Raw genomic sequence first — 20000 nt, 5'->3', positions numbered from 1 at the left:
AGTTTTACCGATTAATTGGTCCTGATATAAAAACATTTAGAGCTATCGGTTATTGGCAAACATCTATGCCGATATTTGCCGATAGTTTTTAAAATTATTATTATAATCGGTTTTACCGATTAATCGCTCCCAAGAGTTGCTTTTTTGGAGCTATTGGTTATCGGTAAATATCTATGCCGATGGTTGCCGATCAGGGTTTCCGTTGTCCGGTAATTACCGGACATTGGCCGGTAAAAAAATTAAATGTCCGACAAAATTAAATCTCTCCGGTCAAATTGTCCGATTAAAATTGCCTAATAATCCCGTCCCCCTAACACAATCTGAATTTGAGAATAAGCCTAAAATGTATAAAGCAAAAATACACCGATCTCTTGCTATGTTATAAAGGAACAGGCTCTATCGTTTGAAAGTTATGAAACAACATCGCGATGCTGCATTTCAAATAAAGCGCACGCCTAAAGGTGCGCATCACACTGCCAGCGCATATCGCTACGACAGCGCACTCAATACCATTCATTTTCAATGCAAGCACAGCGACTTCCGGCGACACGAGCTGTCGCGACCGCTGCGCTTAGATGTGGGCGTGTCCAGCGACGCCGACAAAGTTGAGAAAAGTTCAACTTTGGAGCTTACTAACGGAAGTGACAGCCAATAGGAGAGACGACGGAGAGCTCACGTGATCCTCCTCTCTCTCTCTCTCTCTCTCAGCTCCTGCAGTAACGGAAAGATGGATGAAAGGCTAATTCTTGCTGTTAGAAATGTTCCAGTGCTCTATGATATGTCTCTTCCCACGTACAAGGACATTTTAAAGAAAAATCCTGCGTGGAAAGGTGTATCTGAGATCGCGGGGATTTTATGGACCCAGACAGACCGACATTTACATTTTCGCCACAGATAAACCGCCGCTATGGCAACCAGCACGCCTTGTTTCTCATTCATCTTTGATATAAAGCATTTTATGTACTGATTCCATTTATATTTAGTCTTTTCCCTCCAAAATGTTTGTTTTTAGCGGCAAGAAAAGAGATTCGCTGTCAACAGCAATGGAATGACATCCGTGAATGTCATTTATAAACGTTACTAGGCAACCAGTAGTGGGAACGCCCACTAGCTACTTCACCGCCAGCCACTGGCGACCTGCAGCGATAAAGTCGCTGGCAGTGTGTACGCAGCTTAAAACGGCTGCAATATAGACCTAAACAACGAACGATTGAGTGAGACGTTTCAAATATGGCCAGGCCCAGGCAGACTAGCTTTAAAAGCTTTTTTCAGAGGCCAGACGATGGTGAATCAGGAACATCTCATTATAGATAGATCAGTGCTTCTAATCCGCGCATTCGTGCAGTTTTTTTTCTCTATCATCAAAACTGAATAGCCTATGTTCATCAGTGCATGGTTACAGTCTATATCAAGCAGGGACACGCTTGTGTGCATTTTATTTTGTGATTTCACCGAATTAATAGAGAGTCTCCGCGAACGGCGATAGATTGAAACGCTGGCCCTAGTGAAGATTAGCGACTCGCGCAGCGCCGTCGTCCATGCAACTGATAGCAGCGACACGAAGGCCAGCTTGATTTCAAAAACAACAGATTTTAGCGCTAGATCTCTTATTTAATAACGGACTAAATGAATGATCTGCTAGTTAACTGGAGATGTTTTATTTATTTGTATTAGGTACATCCGTGCCTCAATGTTTCAAAAAGTGAATGTGTGTGAAACCACAGTAAAAAACAATTGACGCTTGATTGACACCAATCGGACGCTCATGTTTTTTTTTTCGTCTATTTGAAAGTTAAGCTAATAATAATATGTTGCATTCTATACGGCCTGATTATGTCATTTTTTAAGTTACATAGACTGCCTCCAGTTTTCCTCAACTTGACTAATTAAGAGGCGATATATTTGACCGGCATATCATCAAAATGTCCGTAAAACGAAACCTCTGCCGGTCACTTTGACCGGCACCATTTTTTTCTAGCGGAAACTCTGTTGCCGATATTTAAAAAAAAAATCTTATTATCGTTTTTACTGATTAATCGGTCCCAATATAAAATTTTTGGGAACTATTGGTTATCGGTAAACATCTATGCTGATAGTTGCCAATATTTTTTTTTTTTTTTCATTTTTATTATCGGTTTTATTGGTTAATTGGTCCCGAGAGTTGCCTTTTGGAACTATCTGTTATCTGCAAACATCTATGCCGATAGTTTTTTAAATTATTATTATTATTATCAGTTTTACCGATTGATTGGTCCTGATATAAAATTTTTTAGAACTATCGGTTATTGGCAAACATCTATAGTTGCAAATAGTTTTTTTAAATTATTATTATTATCAGTTACTGATTAATCGGTCCAGAGAGTTGCTCTTTGGAGCAATCGGTTATTGGCAAATATCTATGCCGATAGTTTTGAAAAAAAACGTATTATTATCGGTTTTACTGATTAATCGGTCCCGATATAATTTTTTTTTTAACTGTCGTTATCGGCCAACGTCTATTGTTGCCAATGTTTTTTTTTTTTTAATTATTATTATTTATTTATTTTATTTATAATTTATATATAAGATTATTTTTATTACTATTTACATGCAGAGCACTGAAACAGGACCACGTCTCTGTCATTTCAAAATAAAAGTCCCCACTGTATTTTGGGCTTGTCTATAGTTAAGTCCCGTGCTATGCACAAAATCATAATTTCACTAGTTATTATTGTGATTTTGGTTGCACAATAAACTGCTTTTTGTATTTGATAAATTTTTGGACTCAAGTCTCATTTTTTCAGTCCAAAATGAACTGTTGCCACACATACCAATGCTGAGACAATTGAGATAATTTATCGTCCATAAATAAATTGTGTCATATATGAGATAATAAGACATGTCTTAGTCTTTCCATACAATGACGGGCACAGACATTGAGGCTCCAAAGTGAATAAAATCCCAAAAGTTGTTTTTTGTGCAACCAAAATCCCAATAACAACCAAAAAAGACCTGGGACTCTTATTTTGAAATGAGAGAGACTCTGTGGCATTACAATGCTCTACAGTATACACCGATCAGCCACAACATTAAAACCACCTGCCTAAAATATTGTGTCATCCGTGCGATTTATCTAATCAGGCATGTGGCAGCAGTGCATACAATCATGCAGATACGGGTCAGGAGCTTCAGTTAATGTTCACATCAACCATCAGAACGGGGAAAAATGTGATCTCAGTGTAATAAAGACTAAATGATCCATCATTATCATGTGTGTGATGTGTAAATGGAGATTAGCTCATAAATACACAGCCAGAGGAATATTTCTACATGTCTGGAGGACTGTTTGGACTTTCATTTATAGCAGCATTTGAACACATCAGAGCAAACTCCTGGAGTCTTAGAGGCACATTGAAGGAATATTCCGGGTTAAATGCAACTTGAACTCTACGGACAGCTTTTGTGTGTGTGTTGGAAGTTTTAAATTATTGTTATTTTTATGATGTCTTTTGCTAATGTCCTCATTCTCACCTCTAGTAGTGATGGAGGCGGTTGCCAGGCAACCATTAGTTACCCGCTGTTAAGGTCATCTGAAGGCTCTGCTCGGCCCCTCCCTCTGAGTATCCCAAGATGCTCTGCTCAAATGAGATGCATCCCAGAGGGGCGACATGTCCACACATGCCATCAGATCACTTTAGGCTGCCTAAAGACACACACACACACACACACACACACACACACACACACACACACACACACACACACACACACACACACACACACACACACACACACAAAAACATTGTCACAAACAATTCAAATAATCTTAAAGGGACAGGACACCCAAAAATGAAAATTCCCTCATTGTTTCCTCACCCTCATGCCATCCCAGATGTGACTTTCTTTCTTCTACAGAACACAAATGAAGATTTTTAGGAGAATATTTCAGCTCTGTAGGTCCATACAATGCAAGTGGATGGTGACCAGAACTTTGAAGCTCCATAAAGCACATAAAGATGAAAAAATAAAGATAAAAATCCGTGTCTTCAGAAGGGATATGATTAAACCACTGCTCCAGTTTAATCAGTTTAAGTTCAGTTTATTCATTTAATTGTTAGTATAAGTGAAGAACATGCTGATACAATCACCGTTAATACCAGCCATGATTTGTGTGTGAGTACACGAACATTATTAATAATACTTTCATTCTCGCGGGTCTGGGTATCTCGGCGAGTATTGATGCTTACTGTCACACCTGGAGTCGCGAGTTTGAATCCAGGGCATGCTGAGTGACTCCAACCAGGTCTCCTTAGCAACCAAATTGGCCCAGTTGCTAGGGAGGGCCTGGGTATCTCAGTGAGTATTGATGTTGACTATCACACCTGGAGTTGTGAGTTTGAATCCAGGGCGTGCTGAGTGACTCCAACCAGGTCTCCTTGGCAACCAAATTGGCCTGGTTGCTAGCGAGGGTCTGGGTATCTCAGTGAGTATTGACGCTGACTATCACACCTGGAGTCGTGAGTTTGAATCCAGGGTGTGCGGAGTGACTCCAACCAGGTCTCCTTAGCAACCAAATTGGCCCAGTTGCTAGGGAGGGCCTGGGTATCTCAGTGAGTATTGATGTTGACTATCACACCTGGAGTTGTGAGTTTGAATCCAGGGCGTGCTGAGTGACTCCAACCAGGTCTCCTTTGCAACCAAATTGGCCTGGTTGCTAGCGAGGGTCTGGGTATCTCAGTGAGTATTGACGCTGACTATCACACCTGGAGTCGTGAGTTTGAATCCAGGGCGTGCTGAGTGACTGAGTGACCAAATTGGTCCGGTTGCTAGGGAAGGTAGCATGCACTACGTCTCCACGGTAATGCGCTCCTTTTAAATATTGATAAGTCTTATATTTTGTACTGTGTAATTAGATGCATTTGTTATTTGGTTTGCGAGCCACCAGTACAGAACCACAGCTCTATATTCTTACACTGATATCAGTGATGTAAGAGTCCTAGTGTACAACATTTGTGTGTTTTGGGCATATGGATCTGATGTAGCGCTCCATCAGCGTTGTGTCGTGTGTGTCCTGCAGGTCTGATCCGTCTGCAGGAGCTCATTAAAGCTCCGTCCAGATTCAACATCCGACTGAAGATCCGACAGCTCGCCGCCGACACCAAGGACGCCAAACCTCTGCTCAAAGAGATGAAGAAAGCCAAAGAGTTCCATGTTATCTTCGACTGCAGTCACGAGATGGCCGCGTGGATCCTCAAACAGGTGATCGTATAAAATCCTTGTTGGGAGCTTTTAGATATGTTTGACAATCTGTTATCTAGCATGAAATAACCACAGTAGCAAGTATGACAGGAAGTGACATCATTTCTACAATAAGGAGGGATGACAAGTAAATTATTGTTGTTTGCCAACGATTGACTCACCTGTGTTTTATTTCTACCAAAGAATTTTAGGATCATTTTCAGATCATTAACTCAGAGTTAATATTTTAATTTAAAGACTTTAGTATTTTGGCGACAGTTTGAGACATTGTTGAGATCTCTTGTGAAACATTATAGAGGGTTTAAGTCTAGCTCTCGAGTTCTCAACCGGGCTTTGCACAGACTCCTGTTCAAAATACTAAAGCAGAAACAGATTCTTACCTGTGTTTGACAGCTAGATTGGATCGCAGCCGTAGACCTGAAGGACGCGTACTTCCACTTCTCCATTTTGCCTCGACACGACCCTTCCCAAGGTTCACATTCGACGGCCAGGTGTATCAGTACAAGGTCCTCCCCTTCGGCCTGTCTCTGTCCCCTCTTGTCTTCACGAAGGTCGCAGAGGCAGCTCTTGCCCCGCTAAGGGGAGTGAGCATCCATATACTCAACTACCTCAACGACTGGCTCATCCTGGCTCACGCGCCTCACCAACGAACACACTCAGTCAGTGCTCAGGTGCCTTGCTCTCTTCGAGCCTGGCCCAGCGGTTCCTCTAAAACAGTTCCAGAGGCTCCTGGTGCATATGGCATCCTCGGCCACGGTCGGGCCGCTCGGGTTGATGCATATGAGACCACTTCAGCATTGGCTACAGACTCGAGTCCCTAGATGGGCATGGCGCCACGCCACATACCGTGTGACAATCACCCCCTCCTGCCGTCAGACTTTCAACCCTTGGACAGACCTCTGCTTCCTGCGGACCGGAGTTCCCTTGCAGCAGGTGTCCAGACCGTGTCGTGGTCACCACAGGCACCTCTCAACAGGGTTGGGGCGCCGTGCAACGAGCACGCTGCCGCTGGCACATCAACTGCCTAGAGTTGCTGGCTGTATCTCTTGCTCTGCGGAGGTTTCTCTGACTAATTTGGGGCAAGCACGTCTTGATCCGTTCAGGCAGCACCACGACGGTAGTGTACATAAATCGCCATGGAGGCGAGTTCTCTCGTTATATGTCACAACTCGCTCGCCATCTCCTCTGGAGTCAGCTGCGACTCAGGTCGCTGCGCGCCACTCACATCCCTGGCAACCGCAACATGATGGCGGATGTGCCCCCAGGAGGTCCATCTGATTTGGGACCGATTCGGCATGGCACAGATAGATCTCTTTGCCTCCCTGGACAACTCCCACCTCATGCTCTGGTACTCCCTGACAGAAGATCCTCTCGGGACAGACGCGCTGGCACACTGCTGGCCCCGGGGGCTGTGCAAGTACGCATTTTCCTCAGTGAGCCTCCTTGCACTGGTGCTGTGCAAGATCAGGGAGGACGAGGAACTGGTCACCTTGGTGGCTCCTTACTGGCCCATCCGGACCTGGTTCTCAGATCTTACGCTCCTCGTGACAGCAGCTCCCTGGAAAATTCCCATGAGGAAGGACCTTCTTTCTCAGGGAAGGGGCAGCCTCTGGCACCCGCGCCCAGACCTCTGGAACCTCCACGTCTGGCCTCTGGAGGGGACGTGGAAGATCTAATGGATCTACCACCTGCAGTCGTAGATGCGATCAACCAAGCCAGAGCTCCCTCCACCAGGCAACTTTATGCCCTAAAATGGCACTTGTGTGTTCTTCCCCAGCTGAAGACCCGCAGAGATGTGCAGTTCGGTCAGTGCATTCATTCCTGCAGGAGAGGCTGGGTGGGAGGCTGTCCCCCAATACCTTGAAGGTGTATGTACCTGCTATCGCAGCCCACCACGATGCAGTAGATGGCAAGTCCCTAGGTAAGCACGACTTGATTATCAGGTTCCTGAAAGGCGCCCAGAGACTGATCCATCCCCTGCCAAGCCTGTTCCCCTCCTGGGATCTCTCAGTGGTCCTCACAGGCCTTCAGAGTCCCCCCTTTGAGCCGCTTGATTCAGTTGAGCTTAAGGTCCTCTCCTTGAAGACGGCCCTCCTGATAGTGTCAGCCTCCATCAAGAGGGTTGGGGACCTGCACGCTGCTTCTCTGTCAGCTGCACCTGCCTGGAGTTCGGTCCGGCACACCCGCCCCCTTGTGAGTCCGAGCACACTCGACAAGAAGTGTGGCATCCTCGTGGGCACTGGCCAACGGCACATCCCTAGCAGACATCTGCAGAGCAGTGGGCTGGGCAGCACCCAACACCTTTCCCAGATTTGACAATCTCAGGGTCTCGTCCCGTGTTTTGTCAGGTCCGATCTCGTGTTCTTCTCATCACCAGCATGAATGATGAGTGCTCGTCGAGTCATATTTCATATGTTCAATCTCAGTGTTCATCATTACAGAATGAGAGAGATTAAACATGTGGTGTGACCGCAGGGCTTCATGATCTCTGATTAATCTTGCAGCTCTGATGAAGATTTCTCATTTAGAAAAAACGCAGCTCGCTGATGATCAGATGAACTTCAATCGATTTTGTCTTTATTCTTCTCCCGCTGCTCCAACTGCACTCCTGAAAGTTTATGTGTGGGTGAATATCACAAAACCTGTCAAGAATGTGTCTGAGTATCTCAGCAAGTATTGACGCTGACTATCACACCTGGAGTTGTGAGTTTGAATTTAGGGCATGCTGAATGACTCCAGCCAGGTCTCCTTAGCAACCAAATTGGCCCGGTTGCTAGGGAGGGTAGAGTCACATGGGGTAACCAAATTGGCCCGGTTGCTAGGGAGGGTAGAGTCACATGGGGTAACCTCCTCGTGGTCGCTATAATGTGGTTCTCGCTCTCAGTGGGGCGTGTGGTGAATTGTGAGTGGATCGATGAGAATAGCGTGAAGCCTCCACACGCGCTACGTCTCCACGGTAACGCGCTCAACAAGTCACATGATAAGATGCATGGATTGACAGTCTCAGACGCGGATTGAGGCGAGTCACTACGAGGACTTGGAGCGCATTGGGAATTGGGGGAAAAAAGGAAGAAAATAAAAATAAAAAATATAATATGTCTTGGTTATATTTTACCTGGAAATTAGAAGATAAAAATATGAAATAACATCATGCATGAACAAAATAAAGCCTATTTTTTTTTTTTTGTGTTTACAATGAAGAAATGGCCTTAAAATAGACTTTATTTTTAAATGTTTTTATTAATTATTAATGCAAATGACTAAAATAATAATTATTTAAAATTTATTTCAATAATTATTATTTTATGTTGTGTCCCCCCACCCCCTTTTTTTTTTCCAAAAGGCTCTTTCAATGGGAATGGTGACTGAATACTACCATTACATCTTTACCACACTGGTAAGACACACACACACACATATATACACACACACACACACACACACACATATACACACACACACACACACACATATACACACACTCACACACATATACACACACATATACACGCACTTACACACACACACACACATACACACACACACATATACACACACACCAGTTGCTAGGGAGGGTAGAGTCACATGGGCTAACCAAATTGGGCCGGTTGCTGGGGGGGTAGAGTCATATAGGGTAACCAAATTGGGCCGGTTGCTAGGGAGGGTACAGTCACATGGGGTAACCAAATTGGCCCGGTTGCTAGGGAGGGTAGAGTCACATGGGGTAACCAAATTAGCCCGGTTGCTAGGGAGGGTAGAGTCACATGGGGTAACCAAATTAGCCCGGTTGCTAGGGAGGGTAGAGTCACATGGGGTAACCAAATTGGCCCGGTTGCTAGGGAAGGTAGAGTCACATGGGGTAACCAAATTGGCCCAGTTGCTAGGGAGGGTAGAGTCACATGGGGTAACCTCCTCGTGGTGGTGAGTTGTGTGTGGATCATGGAGAGTAGCATGAGCGTACCTTTGAGAACTCCACACTTTGAAAACCACTGACTAAACAAATACTGTGTGTGTGTGTTTGTTTGTGTTTGTGTGTGTGTGTACAGGATCTGTTTGCTCTGGATATGGAGCCGTATCGGTTCAGTGGAGTAAACATGACTGGGTTCCGGATCCTGAACACAGACAGCGCGCAGGTGTCATCCATCATCGAGAAATGGTCCATGGAGCGACTTCAGGCGCCGCCCAAACCCGACTCGGGCCTCCTGGACGGCTTCATGACGGTGAGTGTGTGTGTGTGTGTGTGTGTGAGTGTGTGAGAGTGATTGTGTGTGTGTGTGTGTGTGTGTATGTGAGTATGTGTGTGTGTGTGTGTATATGTGAGTATGTGTGTGTGTGTGTGTGTGAGTATGTGTGTGTGTGTATATGTGAGTATGTGTGTGTGTGTGTGTATATGTGAGTATGTGTGTGTGTGTGTGTGTGTGTGTATGTGAGTATGTGTGTGTGTGTATATGTGAGTATGTGTGTGTGTGTGTATGTGTGTGTGTGTATATGTGAGTATGTGTGTGTGTGTGTATGTGTGTGTGTGAGTGAGTGTTTGACCATGAGGAGGTTACCCCATGTGACTCTACCCTCCCTAGCAACCGGGCTAATTTGGTTGCTAAGGAGACCTGGCTGGAGTCACTCAGCACGCCCTGGATTCCACCTCGCGACTCCAGCGGTGATAGTCAGCGTCCAGTTATGAATTCCACAGTCTGTTGTTTTTAATCATGCGTTATAAATAAATGAACTTCACTTGTTTTTGAACGCAACAATGTGTCCCTTGTGAGAGGAATATTGCACTTGGGATGCTAACTCTCTCCTAGCTAAAACATCTTATCTCAATAAAACACAGTCTTGCAAATATCGAGTGCATCTGCGATCCTGAGCTTTCTAAAACTCAAATCTGCAGCTCAGTAAATCAATTCACGTGCTGAAGTCTTATTAATATCAGAAGATAAAGGACTCGGCTAAATCATAAATAAGTGATATGAGGGCAGATGAAGCGTCTCATTAGAATTACGGATGTTTATGACTTTCTGTGGGAGAAGTCTTCCTCTGGCCTCATTTGCATGAGTAAAGCTGATCTACAGATCTAATCAGAGTCTCGGATAATGGAATTCATTAGCTGGAGAACGATTACTTATCCTTCCATATGATTTCAGCATGTACGGCTCTGAGTTAATATGCAGTTTAAAAACAAAGGGATGAAATATTCGATGTGATATCAGACCACACAAACACACACAACTGCAACATCACAGTCCACTTAGTGCGTATGTGTAAAGAAAACAAGATGGAGCAATGTTTGAGAAAGTCTCTGTCATCTCCACAACTGTTGCTGCCAGTGATGCAGGGTTGCCATGGAAACCGTTGCCCATGTGGTGGATCTCTGTTGCTAGCGTGCAGCAGGAGGCCTGTGATGGGACGAGAGTTGCCACGGTGATTTTGCAGACTGTGTGCTGTGATTTATAACTGTATCACTGCAGAGCGGGATTAGACATTAAACACAATTCAACAGCCGTCATTCATTCGTTTTTCTCACAGAGGAAGAAAATAAAATATTTGTTTTCTCAAAGGGATAGTTCACCCAAAAATGAACATTAAATGAACCTCTTGACATCCAACGATAGTGGCTGTTCTTACGTGTCTGCAGGCTAGACCCAAACATTTGCTGAGGTGAAGATTATCTGTGAATAATGACTTAAATTTGGGTGTGTTTAGCACTCACACAGGTTTAAAAGGTGGATATGAGCTTTTAAGCATTATATAATGTCATATTTGTTGTTAATGTTAATCAAAATGATTAAAAAGGGATTTATGATGTTTATAGCGAGGAAATTGTTTGTAGCTTCTTTTTGAACTATTGACAAAACCACTTTTAACTTGTTTCAGTAGATTACATCCACACATGAGGGTGGCGGAGCTTTGTTTGTGCAATACCCTTTAGAAGGATAATAATGCTTTTGAGCAGTATGAAGGTGGAGGAGTATTGCATTTATGCATTTATGCATTTGGCAGACGCTTTTATCCAAAGTGACTTACAGTGCACTTATTACAGGGACAATCCCCCCGGAGCAACCTGGAGTTAAGTGTCTTACTCAAGGACACAATGGTGGTGACTGTGGGGATCAAACCAGCAACCTTCTGAGTACCAATGTATTATACAGAGCACTTATTACAGGGACAATCCCCCCGGAGCAACCTGGAGTTAATAATAATAATAATAATACATTTTATTTAAAGCGCCTTATCAGGACACCCAAGGACACTGTACAAAACAGATAAAAACCATTAAAACAGTAAACAATAAAATTGGCAAAACAACATTGAGGTGATATGGGTCAGGCGGAATATGATTGTCTAAACAAGTGAGTTTTGAGTTTGGATTTGAAAAGATTAAATGAGTTGATGGTACGAAGATCTGGAGGGAGGGAATTCCAAAGATGGGGAGCAGAGCGACTAAACGCCCTGTTCCCCATTGTGACAAGACGAGCAGGGGGAACAGAAAGATGGCAGGTGTGAGATGACCGGAGTGAATGAGTAGGGATGTTTAAATGGAGAAGATCTGAGATATATAGAGGAGCCATGTTATGAACTGCTTTGTAAGTAATGAGAAGTATTTTAAAGATGATCCTCTGTTTGACAGGAAGCCAGTGAAGTTGTTGCAAGACGGGAGTGATATGATGAAAAATAGGGGTCTGAGTAATCAGGCGTGCAGCAGAGTTCTGTAGGAGCTGCAGCTTCTGGAGCGACTTATTAGGGAGGCCAAACAGGAGTGAGTTGCAGTAATCTAACCGAGATGTGATAAGACTGTGAACCAGGATGGCGGTGGTTTTGGAGTAAGAGAGGGACGGAGGCGGGAAATGTTACGCAGGTGGAAATAAGCTGACCGGGTGATGCTGTTAATGTGAGAGTGGAAGGATAAAGTGCTGTCAAGGACGACACCCAGACTCTTAACCTGAGGGGAGGGAAGGATAGTTGAGTTATCAATGGTAATGGAAACTTTATTAGCTTTAGAGAGGGTATGAGGTGTGCCCACCAGGAGGACTTCGGTTTTTGAACTGTTCAGTTTGAGAAAGTTGGATGAAAACCAAGAGTGAATTTCTTGGAGACAGAGGGTAAGAGAGGTTGGCGGGAGTAAAGAAGATGGTTTAGTAGAGAGGTAGAGCTGGGTGTCGTCCGCAGTAGCAATGAAATTTAATGTTATGTTTACGGAGGATGTGACCAAGAGGGAGGATGTATATGATAAAAGGAGAGGCCCCAATACAGAGCCTTGGGGCACTCCGGCAGGAGACGGGAAGGTAACGGATTTCTGGGTTTTTAGTTGTATGAACTGTGTAGCGATCAGAGATGTATGAAGTAAACCAGGCTATGGGAGTGTGGGTGATACCAATAGATGATAATCGACTGAGAAGGGTGGGATGAGAAATGGTATCAAAAGCTGCTGTGAGGTCCAGAAGAATGAGAATTGAAAGTAACCCAGAATCAGAAGCCATAAGAAGGTCATCTGAAATTTTGATGAGTGCGGTTTCAGTGCTGTGAAGGGACGGAAGCCAGATTGAAACTGCTCGTAGATGCTATTCGACATGAGGTGAGTATGAAGTTGAAAAGCAACTGTTTTTTCCAGGATTTTGGATATGAAGGGTAAATTAGATATGGGACGGAGATTGCTAAAATTAGTGGGGTCCAGACCAGGTTTTTTCAGAATGGGTGTGACCAAGGCAATTTTGAGTGAAGGGGGGACTGAACCAGAGCTTAGGGAGGAGTGAATAATCTCAGTGATGAGAGGGGCAAGTGAAGAGCAGCAGGATTTAACCAGGCTGGTGGGAAGTGGGTCAAGCTGACATGTGGAGGGTTTAGATTTATGAATAATGTCCGAAATGGCTTGAACAGAGGGAAGGTCGAAACTTGAAAAAGTAGTAGTTGGGAATGGATAAGGGGTGTTAAAGTTGCCTCCAGAAGCAGCAGCTCCAGATGAGGTCAGGTCTTTATGGATGTCTGTAATTTTGGAAACAAAAAAGGACATAAGTTTATTGCAAAAGTCTTGAGATTGCATATGGTAAGGAAGAGAATCAGGAGGTTTTGTAATGGAGGTGAGGAGGGAGAACAGAGTTTTAGAATTATGATGATTAGAGTGGATTAAGTGTGAGTAATAAGCAGATTTAGCTGAAGAGAGAGAATCCTTATACAAATTGACATGTTCCATGTACATATTTTTATGAATGGTGAGTCCAGTTCTGTTAGCAAGACGCTCCAGCTGACGGCCCTGGGATTTCAGAAGGCGAGGGGCGGAGTGAACCAGGGTGCTGAACGGTTGAAGGAGACTGATCTGAATCTCATAGGAGCATGAGTGTCCAAGAGAGTGTGAAGGTGTTTGTTATAGTGGGAAACTAATTCATCAGGTGAACAGCAGGCAGGTACACTTGGAAAATTATTGATATCAGATGCAAAGGTGACAGTGTTAATGTCCTTGATATTCCTGAAAGAAATGGTGCGAGGAAGAGTCAGTTTAGATAGCGGAAGGGTGATCTTAAAAGTAATAAGCATATGGTCGGAAAAGGCAACAGAGTGAGTTTTACAGGCAGAGGGATGACACCGAACAACAGACTAAATCCAGTATATGCCCCCACAATGAGTTGGAGAGTCGATATATAAATGCAGACCGAGGCTTTCCAGGCAAGATGAAAATTCTCTGGAGAGCGGAGAACTGATATTATCCATATGAATATTAAAATCACCCAGGATGATTAAGTTATGAGATAGAGTTGAAAGATGAGTGAAAAGCTGAGAAAAGTCATTTAGAAAAGCTTTGTTATATTTTGGGGACGGTAAACAGTGACCACAACTGTGGGCTGAGGGTCCGGGCAACAGTGAGGCAGAGTACTCAAACGATGAAAATAGAGGAGAAACAGGAATCGGCAAAACTTTCCAGGTCTCGCGATGAAACAATGCGAGACCTCCGCCACGTCCAGAAGCACGGGGCTGGCAAAAAGTTAAGTGCCTTACTCAAGGACACAATGGTGGTGACTGTGGGGATCAAACCAGCAACCTTCTGAGTACCAATGTATTATACAGAGCACTTATTACAGGGACAATCCCCCCGGAGCAACCTGGAGTTAAGTGCCTTACTCAAGGACACAATGGTGGTGACTGTGGGGATCAAACCAGCAACCTTCTGAGTACCAATGTATTATACAGAGCACTTATTACAGGGACAATCCCCCCAGAGCAACCTGGAGTTAAGTGTCTTACTCAAGGACACAATGGTGGTGACTGTGGGGATCAAACCAGCATCCTTATGATTAACAGATTACCAGTTATGTGCTTAGACCACTACACCACCACCAATTGTTTGTGCAATACCCTTGAAAAGGATAACAATGCTTGATCTATTTGAGCCCCAAGTTAGGCAAGCATTCGGTTGTGCAATACTCTTGAAAAAGAGTAACCTATGCTTGATGTATTTTAGCCACAAGTTGAACAAGCATTCGGTTGTGCAGTATCCTTGAAAAGGGTAACCAATGTTTAGCTATAGTGAGCAATGTTTGTGCAGTACCGCTGCAAAGATAAACAATTCTCTCATCCAAATAAAAAGTATTAAAGCAGTATAACCAATAACAGTACAAATAAAACTGCACTGGCAATGTTACAAAAACATAAAATATGACCATTCAGAAACATTATCGCAAACTGAAGAATATACACATGATTTACCTATGAAGCACACTGAACCGGTTGTTGTTTATGATTATGAATGTGTAATGTTACATTTTCCAAGTGATCACTGGTATTTTATAGGTATATTGTAAGCTCACTTGACCAGTTCTGAAGTTGTTTGTTTTTTTTAACAGTGAAATGCAGTTTAATTCAACTGTAATGGATGTGACATTTTCAGTTAAAATGTGAAATTTAACGTAATATTTAAAGAAGTCATTGCCAGTGTATCGAATGATTTGAATGTATAATCATATACACATTCAGAGACAAGATATCATGCCATGATCATGCAATATCCAGCTTCATTGTTATTTTCCCATAAATGGGAAAAATCAGTGTTACAGATGTGACATCTCTTCATTACAGACATTGGAAAACCATCAAAAATGCCTTAAAACCTGCCGACATCAACCCCGAAACACTGTTATGATGTACATCAAGGCATTGGCATTTTGGCATTTTTTCTTGGTATGGTTGACATTTCCATGGAATTGCTTTTACAGATACGTGAGACGGTCCAATAAAAGAACACAGCCACAGAAAACACTAATGAAATATGAACTATGAAGAATATGTCTAGGTTTAATAGAGATAAATGGATTATGTATACTAGAGGTGCATACTTAAATTACGTGCATGAACACAAAACCTAATTGCTCAAATGCTGGAATGTATTAGCATGGCACGCCGATGCTACTGATAGTAAACAACATTAACTTTGTTAGCCACATGGCGTGGCAGCCATAAACTGGCGTGAAGGATGTGTGCTAACATCCAACTGGAAAACCGAAGCACCACCAATCTAGTAAAAGTGAGACATAGTCTCTTGAAAAGCATTTACTGCTGCTGTATGATGAAAATAATGAGCAGTGAATGGAAAACTTGGGAGCCTAAAACCCATCAGCCACCAGCTAGACATGACATTTGTTTCCCCCAAAAGAAAAGAAACTGTGAACGAGTCTAAATGCATTCGTGTGATAATCAACATTATGCCACAAATGCTGTCGATTGAGCTTAACTTTAATTGAAACTGGAATATTTCTTTAAAAATAGCTGGTTTCAATTAAACAAGTTACTTACTGCATTGAAAATAAAGACAATCTTTGGAAACAGGGTTCTTTTCTTGTTCTTCGCTGATCCCAAGCTGGTGAAGTTCGGGGTTGCCTCCATAGTCTGTAGCTGATATGGTATCCGGTTGATGTTCATTCGGCAGACTTGCCCGAACCACATCAGCCGCCTTGATTGAATCGCCTCTTCAATCGTCAGCTGTTTATCACATCCTGTACAGATGGTCTCGTTTCGAAGTCGGTCCGGAAGGAAATCTCGCAGGATCTGGGCATCACATTAGGAAGACCTTGAGTTTGTTTTGGTCTGACTTGAGCAGGATCCATGTTTCGGAGCCATATAAAAGAATTGGCAGGATCAGTGTCCGGAAAAGACGTATTTTATTCATGATGGAGATATGGTCCTTTTTCCATAGACGAAACGAATGCCGCTGTTGCCTGGCCGATTCTACTGTGGACTTCAGTGGCAGGTGCCACCTTCCTCTCATGGACTAGGGATCCCAAGTATTTACATTTTTGCACTTGTTTGATTTGGACTCCATCGAGGTGAACGTTGGTCCACAACCCATCCATTGTCAGGACAACAGGATATTGTAAATTTTACGAATAGAAAAGATTTGATCGCAGCAGCCCTGATTGGGCCTGAATCAGGCTTGTTCTTCTCGGCTCGTGTGCTCGCAATATTTCTTCAGCTGAATGTAGGCTATAAAGCGTTTAATTTGGTAAATACTTAAATACAGAGGATTGTAACAGAGCCAAGTCTCCGTAATCTCAAAATAAGTATGTGTATTCCGGCTTGGATCATAACCGAAAGAACTAGGTCGTGAAGTACATGCGGCCGAAATGGGCTTCCTCAGAAGGGTGGCGGGCTCTCTCTTAGAGATAGGATGAGGAGCTCAGTCATCCATGAGGAGCTCGGAGTAGAGCCGCTGCTCCTTTAGCGCCGAAAGGAGTCAGTTGTGGTGGTTTGGGCATCTGGTAAGGATGCCCCTGGGTGCCTCCCTAGGGAGGTGTTTCAGGCACGTCCAGCTGGGAGGAGGCCTCGGGAAGACCCAGGACTAGGTGGAGAGATTACATCTCCACACTGGCCTGGGAACACCTCGGGTCCCCCAGTCAGAGCTGGATAATGTGGCTCGGATAGGGAAGTTTGGGGCCCCTGCTGGAGCTGCTGCCCCCGTGACCCGACTTCGGATAAGCGGTTGAAGATGGATGAATGGATGGATTCAGGGCTTGTTTATAGTTAAAAGTCCCGCTATGCACCAAATCTTTTTTTACTGGTTATTATTGGGACTTCAGCAGGAAACCGATGGAGTGCGTACTCCAGGTAGGGAAGGAGGAATTGCCCCAAGTGAAGGAGTTCAAGTACCTCGGGGTCTTGTTCACGAGTGAGGGGACAATGGAGCGGGAGGTTGGCCGGAGAATCGGGGCAGCGGGGCGGTATTGCACTCGCTATATCGCGACGGTTGTCATACAAAAGAGAGCTGAGCCAAAAGGCAAAGCTCTCGATCTATCGGTCAATTTTTGTTCCTACGCTCACCTATGGTCATGAAGGCTGGGTCATGACTGAAAGAACTAGGTCACAAGTACAAGCGGCCGAAATGGGCTTCCTCAGAAGGGTGGCAGGCTTCTCCCTTAGTGATAGGGTGAGGAGCTCAGTCATCCGTGAGGAGCTCGGAGTAGAGCCGCTGCTCCTTTAGCGCCGAAAGGAGTCAGTTGAGGTGGTTTGAGCATCTGGTAAGGATGCCCCTGGGAGCCTCCCTAGGGAGGTGTTTCAGGCACGTCCAGCTGGGAGGAGGCCTCGGGAAGACCCAGGACTAGGTGGAGAGATTACATCTCCACACTGGCCTGGGAATGCCTCGGGTCCCCCAGTCAGAGCTGGATAATGTGGCTTGGGATAGGGAAGTTTGGGGCCCCTGCTGGAGCAGCTGCCCTCGCGACCCAACTCGGATAAGCGGTTGAAGATGGATGAATGGATGGATTCAGGGCTTGTTTATAGTTAAAAGTCCCGGCCCAGTAACTTTATGCAAATGAAGAGCTTACTTTCGAGCCGACAGCCAATACGAGAGAAGATGTTAAGGCTCACGTGATCCTAATATTTGAATAATAATATTAATGGTATAGAAACAGCTGTTTAGACTCTACATACACACCACTAGCGACCTAACCGCCAGCCACTGGCGACATGGAGCGACAAAGTAGCTGTCAGTGTGAACGCAGCTTTAGTTATCAGTATCAGCAAAGTGTGTGTTTGTGTTGAGTGTGTGTTTTCCCCTCAGTGACTGTGTGAGAGACACATTACATGTAAGAACAACAACAGAGAGGGAAATCAACATGTCTCTCTGTCTGTGTGGTTTCGGCTCTTGTCTCAGGGGGTTGTTGAATTGATTTATTCTGTGGTAAATGATTGTCCTCTCATGTTTCCTGTGACTGATTGGACCTTCCAGTGACGTGACGATGATCAGCGCAGTTTTATTTAGTCTGAGCTTGAGTGTGTGAGGGATACCCATGAAAAGACTTTATTCCACACTGACTTTGAGTCTCTGAGTGTTAGAAAACACAATGACATCTTCGTCCTGTTGAAGCACACACAGAGAGAGAAACGTTGAAATTTGTGTTCAGTAAATGTGCTGTGAAAGTCATCTCAGTGTCTGTCTGATGTGAGAATGTTGTCAGGGGCATCGGTAAAAAGCATTTTCCTCCTGAGGATTTTATTCCTCTTGGGAATGATGCAATGGCACTGTTCTCACATTCTTGAAGAAGTCAAATCTCTCAGGGTTGGGTAAAAATTGCCTGGGTAGCTCAGTGGTAAAGATGCTGGATACCACCCCTTGAGTTCACAAGTTCGAATCAAGGGCACGCTGAGTGACTCCAGTCAGGTCTCCTTAGCAATGAAATTGGTCCGGTTGCTAGGGAGGGTAGAGTCACATGGGGTAACCAAATTGGTCCGGTTGCTAGGGAGGGTAGAGTCACATGGGGTAAGCAAATTGGTTCGGTTTCTAGGGAGGGTAGAGCCACATGGGATAACCAAATTGGTCCGGTTGCTACGGAGGGTAGAGTCACATGGGGTAACCAAATTTGCCCGGTTGCTAGGGAGGGTAGAGTCACATGGGATAACCAAATTGGTCCGGTTGCTACAGAGGGTAGAGTCACATGGGGTAACCAAATTGGTCCAGTTGCTAGGGAGGGTAGAGTCACATGGGGTAACCAAATTGGTCCAGTTGCTAGGGAGGGTAGAGTCACATGGGGTAACCAAATTGGCCCGGTTGCTAGGGAGGGTAGAGTCACATGGGGTAACCAAATTGGTCCAGTTGCTAGGGAGGGTAGAGTCACATGGGGTAACCAAATTGGTCCAGTTGCTAGGGAGGGTAGAGTCACATGGGATAACCAAATTGGTCTGGTTGCTAGGGAGGGTAGAGTCACATGGGGTAACCAGATTGGCCCGGTTGCTAGGGAGGGTAGAGTCACATGGGGTAACCAAATTGGTCCGGTTGCTAGGGAGGGTAGAGTCACATGGGGTAACCAATTTGCTGCATTTTGAACCAATTGAAGTTTATTTATTGATCTTGCTGGACATCCTCCCAGTAATGCATTACAATAATCTAGTCTTGAGGTCATGAACGCATGAATTAGTGTTTCGGCATCAGTAACAGAGAGCATGTGCCGTAATTTAGCAATATTTCTGAGGTGGAAGAATACTGTGCTACAAACATTTGTAATTTGATTTTCAAAGGACAGATTGGTATCAAATATAACACTGAAGTTCTTCCCTGTTGAAGATGATGTAACAGTACATCCATCTAGAGTCAAATTATATTTTAGAGTTTTTTGGTCCAATAATTAGTACCTCTGTTTTGTCAGAATTGAGTAGATGATTGCTAGTTGCAGCCATAAACAGCCGACTGTGAAGAACAGAAATGATATTAAAAGAGACATTATACATTGATAAATGGTTCATGTTAATCTAGGTTTTGGACACACGGAATAACTTTTACTCAACACGCA

General features: G+C 44.2%; 1 pseudogene; it reads left to right on the top strand.

The window, feature by feature from the left end:
* The window catches only part of LOC127638820 (glutamate receptor ionotropic, kainate 2-like), a 414054-nt pseudogene that overhangs the window by 13101 nt on the left and 380953 nt on the right, over nucleotides 1-20000 (top strand).

Source organism: Xyrauchen texanus, chromosome 47, assembly GCF_025860055.1.
Source record: "Xyrauchen texanus isolate HMW12.3.18 chromosome 47, RBS_HiC_50CHRs, whole genome shotgun sequence".
In the NCBI taxonomy this organism is placed as follows: domain Eukaryota; kingdom Metazoa; phylum Chordata; class Actinopteri; order Cypriniformes; family Catostomidae; genus Xyrauchen; species Xyrauchen texanus.
This window is presented reverse-complemented; position numbering and strand designations above follow the sequence as displayed.